The following is an 8,956-nucleotide window of genomic DNA, read 5'->3' on the forward strand; positions in this document are numbered from 1 at the left end:
CACCAAAGGCTCAGTCAGGGGCCAACTTAATTCCAAACCTTTTCCCTCCAAGATGCTGAAACAACATATCACTATACAACATTTCATCCTATTTTCCTTCTCTCCTCAAAAACAACATTAATTGCAAGACACTGTTATAGTCGATTGATCCATAAAGTGGCCATTTAGCTTATATAGTGGCCACCGTTGATTGCAATACTTAGTGAAAGTCCTCTTGCTTTCTGTGCCCCCATTTCTAACAATATCCTTCCAATGTGCCAATATGCACCCAAGGAGGCTTTTTTTTTTTTTTTTAGGACGTCTTTGTTTTGGATATTACCCATTTCCTCGATTTCCCATTCCCTTTTATTTATTTATATTAGTTACTGTCCCTTGTTTCAATTTCCACGCAAACCTTTTTATTGAAGGTTTTTACTATCTTTTCCTAATCTTCTTCCCAAATGTCCCAGTTCTCTGGGATTAAACTCTTCTTTCCACATACAAACTTCACTATTTCAGATTATTGATGAGCTCCGTTCCAATCATAAATCCACAGGACTTCGGAAAAACACCTGAAGCACTCAGCCTTCTGTCTTCTAGACAAACAATACCACCTTTTTCACAAAATTTACATTTCAACAAGACCGAATTTCAAGCCGAATGCTAATTTTTCTCATGCACTTTGTTAGTAAGCCTACACAAAACAAGGAATCACTCCTGTGTATCCGTCAAGATGGGGGTTTAAAAGGTACTGAGGCCTAAATAAATTCGCTCTCCCCCTTCTTACCAAATTCCCAGGGCTCAGGCCCGAACCACCAAAGAAGTGACTCTCCGTTCTACCACTTTGATAATCAGTCAGCCCCCCTCCCCCGATACTTGGGAAACTGACCAAACACCACCGCGAATATACCAAAACTTCTAAACTGTTACTTAGATAATGCTCCCACCTTCCTCCTTGACACAGTCAAAACATTTAAGAACAAAATAGGATTACAAGATGCACCACCGGGGGTGGATTGTTAGGATATAGAGGTGGTAGGTTATCCAATGACTCCCATTCATCATCTTTTTCTTTTTCCTTTTTTTTTTTCTTCTTCTTCAAACTTCTCGTCTGCTTTTAGTGTAAATATTGAGGTTGAAAAGGACGTGAAGTCCTGATCCATAATCCTGCATAATCACTTTCCTCCTGGCTAAAAAGCTTCCTTTGAATTAACATGTATATTTAAGGCCTGGCAAACCCAGTCTTCAAAGGATCCGAAAACGGGCCAAAAGACATGTGGTCTTAAAGGCTCCTTTGGCCATTCTCTCATACAATACCGAACCATTTTTAATTTACTTTTTTCCTTTTCTGGGGCCCCTATCATTCCAATTTCTAATCATTATCCCTAATGGACTTTCTGGTGGTATGTCTGGTAATTTGCTCCCTTTTCTCTGGTCCCGGGTCTTCAATTTTGTCTGACCCATCTAGGAATTTTACTGTGGCAATTCCTACAGCCCTTGGTTGCCTTAGTGAGAGTGTCTTGCAGGGGGTTTAGGACCTATCACCCACCCACGAATCCTATAGGAATCGCTTCGGTCCTTCACCGGCCAAGTCCCTCGCGGGAGATTGGAACCGCGGTTAGAAGACCTCCACAATCGCTTCGGAACTACGTTCCGTCTCAGTCACACTCTCACACACACAGGCAACCGAATCCCACCCAACCGAACGGTATACGATTAAATACTTATGACTCCGTCGTCTTCGTTCGGATCTTCGCGCGCAGAATTACGGGCAAAATATAGTGCTGCAGCTGGCAAAGGGAGCTCATAAAGAAATCTAAATCTTTGCTTGCCCTTATTCAGGTTCGAGATGGCATTAGTCCCGACCCGACTCGAACAGGAGCCACCAAATGGTGGGGGCGCCCCTCCTAGATCAAGTCAGAATTCAGGAAGCAAGACCATCCCGGACGAGCCCCCAATTGTTATAAATGACTGAGTCCCAAATAGGATTACAATCAAAGTTTACAATTTATTAAACGAATAGAGGCAAACAAACAGCTCTGGGTGCGCCGGGAGTCTCTGCTCCACCAGGACGCACACCTGTTACATAAGGCGGCTGGTTTTTATGCTCCTAGGCTAATACATATTCATTACTACTTCTAGAAGAGGCAGGGTTATTATAATTGTTTTCCCGAATCCGAAGTCCTCCCAGGTGCGCCTGCTTATCAGTCTCTGTTAGTCTCTCCGGGGGGCCGCTCGGACGGGGAGGCTCATATTCTTCCTCCTTATCTAGTGGTCTCTTGGCCGGCTGTCAGAAGTTACTGCACATCCGTGCAAAGTCAGCAGTTTTTCTCTGAAGAAATCCCTTTGTTCTCTTCTCACCTAAACCCAGGCCTCAATGTTAACCCTTCAAATCCCTTAGTGGCACGAATTGCTGGACCATTCCTTACAGTTCCATACCGTATGACATTGTGCTCAGCAGTAAAAGCTTAGGGAAAGGGGGCGGGGGGGGGGCGGGACAGACATTAGTGGTTATGGTATTTGTCTTGCTATGTGTGCTGAGGTCCTGCTTCCTCTGAAGTGGCTGGGCATCTGCTTGCTAGTGGGAAGTACTGAATGAATTACTCCCTCCACCACAGTACAAAACACCTGGTAACTGTTATATTCCTGTAGCCTGTTTTTTTTCCCCATCTGTAATAGTAGCTAAAATCAGATGCTAAAGAAGAAAATGCAAGTCTTTACCACTGGAATAATCCTGATATTTCTGAATTTGACCCATACATCCTAGTAATCCCAGAATATTTTGTAACTACTGAAACTTGTAAAAGTCATCAGTATGTGTTGTTATAAAGACAAATCTTTGCACATGTAAACTAAATTCAGACAATTTAATTAAGGCTTTTAGATGCGTGCTGTTTTTTCTTCTTTTCTATTCAGGTTTGTACACAATAAAACATGCATGTTGAGGAACAAGCAGGATTTTTTTGTTTGTTTTTCAAAAAATTATTTTGTAATTAAGTTAAAAGTACTCATTAGCATTGTGGTTTGATGTTATTCAGGTGTCGTTAGCATGTGATCTGTAACTGTATTCAAGAGCTTATTTCCAATGTAAAAATCAGGTGGATGGAGTCATATTGCAGTGATTGCCTCAAACTTCACTGTGCCGGTATGGGGGAGGATGGATATGGCAGTAATATAGATACCACTGATACACAAAAAGTCACAGGTGCCATGCCCCCAACTTCAGTTGGAAGTCCTGTCCTCTCCCAAAAGCCTCATGGGCCACTTGCCCCTGCTGTTCCCTCTTCTGGGCACATCCTCGGGTTTGATTAGCTGCCAGGACCAGCCACCCCCTCTGGTTTACCTTAGAACTACATCAGACCTGGAAGGACCTTCCCCTGTGTACACAAGGGGGCAATGTTTTTGTTTGGGCATCATTTTGTGACAGGGCTTCACTATGTGAGAAACACTCCGTAGCCAATAACTTAGGCTCAGGCGAGGATCTCAGTGAAGTAGTAATTTATTGGCGATTGCAATGGCGGGCGCCCCACAAGCAGGAGAGCGCACCTACTAGTTCCAAAACACAGTTTATATACTTTTTGATGACAGTGGCAGCCCCCGCGAGGAGAATCCAGCAACTGCCCCGTGGCAGATAAGGGCCAGTTTCAGCCGGCCCCAAAGGGGCCCACCGCTGCCCAGAGCCAAGCCATGAGCAACACAGTCCGTGCCTCTGTGAGAGCACATCCACGAAAACAAACAAACGAACAAACAAAAACCTGCAGCTGGGAGAGCGAGGAGTGAGAAACCTCCCCGCAGACACCAAAGTCAGCACAGAAGGAGGGGGTGGAGGCGCTCCAGGTGCCGGAGCTGAAGCCCCCGCGGCCTGTGGAGAGGCCCCTGGTGGAGCAGGCTGCCCTCCCGGTTCCCCCCCCTTCTCAATACTTGGGAAACTGACCAAACACCACAGCAAATATACCAAAACTTCTAGACTGTTACTTAGATAATGCCTACATCCTCTTTCCCTGCTCATTCAACTTTCCCAACTCATTCAAAAAACCAGCTCTGTCAAACATTACATACCACACCTTTAACACCTTCAATAACCCTTTTTAACACTTCTTTTCATCTTTCTCCAGCCTGTACTTCTTTCCTTGTCTGCCATTCCTTCATCTCTCTTCCTCTTCTTTCCATCCTGGCCCTGACTCCTCCTGAAAATTTTCTTCCTCTTTCTCCAACCCTCTGCCTCACTACCTGCTACACTGTCAATACCATTAGTTTCACTCTCTACTTTTCCTTCTCATCTCCCCTCCTGACACACACCTTCAGGGCCTCCCGCAGGAGGGCCCCCCAGTGACTGTTCACTACATCCCCCCACCTTCTGGAGCATTTTCTGTGCATCTTGCCAGGCTTTAATCACAAAATGAACTTTCAAGAGCCCTTGGGATACCGGGTCCTCGGGATTCATCCCCGAGTACTTTCTCATTCTGACCCCAAGTCTCTCATATGATTTCTGTGTTGCACACTAATATTATTCCAGCCAGGAATACCCACCAGTGGGTATTTCTGCCCTGCCGGTATTACCCCTGGTCCTGGAGGATGAGCTCCTTCCCATTCTTGTATAGCAGCTCTCCTCCTGATCATTCCCATTTCTTTCCCTGTAAACAGCATATTTATATACATAATTCCCCCCCCCAAGAGTATAAATTAAGTCCTAGGAACTGGTCTAACAGTTCAGCTAGCCTGTTGGGGTCCTCAATTAAAGACTTCATCTCCTTAAAACACCTAACCTCTCTGCCGGTAAGGAGGCGGGGGGAGTTCACCTAAGAGGATACACAGTTAGCGTTAGTACTGTTAGTATCAGGGAAGGCAAAATTCTCAGTACCTCTTCTACCTTGTTCTAATTCTTGCCAGAGCCTAGAGTACGCTCTTCTCTAGGGACAGTGTTAATTGCAGTCTCTGTCTCCCTTCCTGGAGCGACTGCTGCTGCCACTGGTGCAATATTAGGATTATAGGGAGCATAACTTGGCTCCTCCTCCGGACAAAAAAAAGCAATCTTATTGTTTACACAAATTTAAAGCCTGAATTTTCATCAGGCCCGTATTTTGGCCAAAATACTGCTGTTTCCTTAATTGGTTCTTTTGTCCAGACTAATACACAATATTTAACCTTTTTTTTTTCCTTTTATCATCTCCTCTAATTTTGAGATTATTTTTCCAATTTCTTATCATTCTTCAGGAAGGACTTTCGGTAGGCACTCCCCCAGGGATATCTCCCTGTCCCCTGGAACTCATATTTCCCATTTTTCCTAGCCCTTGTCAGTGTGCTGCTACAGAAATTTCCCTCCTGCAGTGTACCACACACTAACGTTCCGATTCTGGAAAATGGGGGTGTACTCCCAAGCACTTCCCCGTGCAAGGGCTACCGCACACCTATGAGTTTACCAGATTCCCTGGTGTACTTCCGAGCACTTCCCCGTGCAAGGATTACTGTACACCAAATTTCCCTGGTGTACTGCCAAGCACTTCCCCGTGCAATGACTACCGCACACCAAATTTCCCTGGTGTATTGCCAAGCACTTCCCTGTGCAAGGGCTTACCATACACCAAATTTCCCGAGACTCTTCCTTTCTCTCCCTTATCTCACGCTTCGTCCGTCTCCGGCCGCGCCCCTCGCGGAGCTACGGAACTGCGGATCAGGACTCCACACTCGCTTCGTACAAAAGTACGTCTCAATCACACATCACACAGAGTCTCACCCGACCCCCAAGGCAATACTTAATATTTCTTACCTTGGTCTGTGCACAGAGTTACCGGATCAGTTCTTAAACCCGGAGTGCCTACCTTCTTCCCTTCCCCACTACTTCATGGATCCTGCCTCTTTAATCAGTCTCGGGCCCTCTGTCAGCTCTCAGCAGAACCGCCACCGTCGATGCACAGGACCGCTGAAATCAGCGGGGCATGCCTTCCTGCTGCTGCGGCGGTGGGGCTCCCCAGTAGGTGACTGGATCCCGGACGAGCCCCCAAATTGTGAGAAACACTCCGTAGCCAACAACCCAGGCCCAGGCGGGGATCTCAGTGAAGTAGCAATCCATTCGCGATTGCAATGGCGGGCACCCCACAAGCAGGAGAGCGCACCTACCAGCTCCAAAAACACAGTTTATATACTTTTTGATGACAGGACCCTCCCCTGTTTCCCCACTGGAGTGGGTAATCCAGGTTCACAATCTATCTGATGCTTCACAGACAATGCCTGGCCTTCAGTTGCCGGCCTGTTTTTGAGGTGGTAATGTTTTCTCCCCTTATCTGGCTTGACTTAACATAGTGATTTTCACCTGATTGCTCTAAGGAGTCTGGTTGTCTGCATTTTACGAGGTCACCTGCTGAGCTTTCTTATCACTGTAAGCATATCTCAATACCACATTCCTTCCTTCTAAACAATGTAACACTGCAAAAACAACATTTCTATTCCCACAACTATTTTATGGCAGGGAGCTGCCATTTTGTCAGACATTATACTGTTTGTGATTAGCTGATGGCTATTTCTTGAAACCAACATACCCATGTGTTCTCAGGCAGCCCTGTGACTGGCTACCTACTTTCTTTGGACCAGGAAGTGCTCAGATATATATTTCTATGTATATATTTTTATATAAAGGAGTATGCAAATATGTATAATTTTTTCTTTTATATGTATGTACCTCTAAATATGTATATATTTTATATACACATACATTTATAAAGTAGTAGAAAGTATATAGTCATAAAAGCATAGGTATAAAATGTATAAAACATTCTTTTAGAAGAACTAATGGAATGAATAATTGAAGTTTAAATGTCAAAAGAAATTAATTAAAAGCAAAAGGTCAGGTTGGTGTACTTCACTTTATCAAACTGTAGAACAAGCCCTCACTTGCCGAGGCAATCGGCTCTGGGGCAGACGCGTTCTGCAGCGGAGCGGGGGATCAGGACAGGCAGGGCTTTTTTTCCGACATCGAGGCCGCTCGAGGGAGCCGCCAGGACCCGGCAGCCCCTGCGAGGGAGGCTGACGAGGCGTAGGCGGAGCCAGCAGCGCCCCCCCCCCGGCCGTTCAAAAGCAGCCCCTAGGGAGTGCGAGTGACTAGGAGCGCAGCGAACAGGGCGGGGCGCGTCAGAAGGGCGGGGCGCGTCAGAAGGGCGGAGCGCGGCAGAAGGGCGGGGCGCGGCAGTTTGCGCGCAGGCAGGGCGAGCAGGAAGGGTAGAGAGGGCAGAGTTTCCCCCTGCCCATAAGAACATCTTTAACGGCTGTCGACTACTAGCCGGGCTGCGATGGTCTTCACCAGGCAGAGCACTTTCTCTAGAAAGTCTGTGGCCACCCAGACTGACTGCCTGCTCAACAATGCGGCAGTTCAGGTCTCTGGGTGCAGGGAGTGTCTGAGCCTGTTGCTGCCATCTGAGGGAGGCAGAGGGACTGTGTGTGTGAGGTGCAAGCAGGTGGATGACCTGGTCCGCCTGGTGGCAGAACTCAAGGAGGAGGTGGATAGGTTGAGGGCTATCAGGGAGTGTGAGAGGGAGATAGACTGGTGGAGTGACTCCCTGCAGGGCCTGAAGGAGAGGTACCGGGGTGAGACACCCCAAATGGGGGTGGACCTCCTGTCCTGTCGCTGTCGGGCAGAGGGAGGGGACCTAGAAGTTGAGGAGGGATGGAGACAGGTCCCTGCTCGACCTTTCAGGCAACGCCCTCCCCCACCGGCCCCACCTTCCCAGGTGCCCTTACACAACAGGTTTGAGGCCCTGGAGCTTGAGAGACTGGTGGGTGAGGATGAGGTAGAAAGTCTACCCAGGAGGATGCCTAGGGTGAGGAAGCTGACTCCACGCCTCAAGACTGCCTCCACCAAGAAAGACAGAAGGGTGATCATAGTAGGTGACTCCCTTCTCAGGGGAACAGAGGGCCCTATTTGTCGACCTGACCCTACCCGTAGGGAAGTCTGCTGCCTCCCTGGGGCCAGGGTCAGGGATGTTGCCAGGAAGCTTCCCAACCTGGTCTGCCCCTCTGACTACTACTCTCTTTTGATAGTCCAGGCTGGCAGTGATGATCTTGAAGAGAGAAGCCTCAAGGCTATCAAACGGGACTTTAGGGTACTGGGACGGTTAGTGGATGTAGCGGGAGTACAGGTGGTGTTTTCATCTATCCCTGCAGTGGCAGGGAGGGGTACCGAGAGGACACGGAAAGCCCACCTGATTAACACGTGGCTCAGAGGCTGGTGCCAACACAGAAATTTTGGGTTTTTTGACCATGGGGCGCTTTACTTGGCACCCGGCCTGATGGCCGCAGACGGGTCCCTATCTCTAAGGGGAAAACGGATCCTAGCCCAGGAGCTGGCAGGGCTCATTGAGAGGGCTTTAAACTAGGAAAGAAGGGGGATGGGGCTGAAAGAAGGCCCGTTGGAGCTGTGCCGGGGGGAACAATGGCAGAGCCGGGGAAGATGGCAATGGCCCAGCTGAAGTGCATCTACACTAATGCACGCAGCATGGGCAACAAACAGGAGGAGCTGGAAGCCATCGTGCAGCGGGACGGCTATGACTTGGTTGCCATCATGGAAACGTGGTGGGACCACTCTCATGACTGGAGTGCTGCAATGTCTGGCTATAGGCTCTTCAGAAGGGACAGGCAGCACAGAAGGGGTGGTGGTGTGGCTCTCTATATTAGAGAGTGTTTAGATGTTGTGGAACTTGAGGCTGGGACTGGTAAGGTTGAGTCCCTATGGGTTAGGATCGGCGGGAAGGCCAACAAGGCAAGCATCCTGGTGGGGGTCTGTTATAGACCGCCGAACCAGGATGAGGAGACTGATGAGGAGTTCTACAGGCAGCTGGCAGAAGCCGCGAAATCGTCAGCGCTTGTTCTCGTGGGGGACTTCAACTTCCCAGACATATCCTGGAAGCACAACACAGCCCAGAGAAAGCAGTCTAGGAGGTTCCTGGAGAGCGTGGAAGATAGCTTCCTGATGCAGCTGGTTAGAGAG

This window comes from Anser anser (assembly GCF_964211835.1).
Source record: "Anser anser genome assembly, chromosome: W".
Lineage (NCBI taxonomy): Eukaryota > Metazoa > Chordata > Aves > Anseriformes > Anatidae > Anser > Anser anser.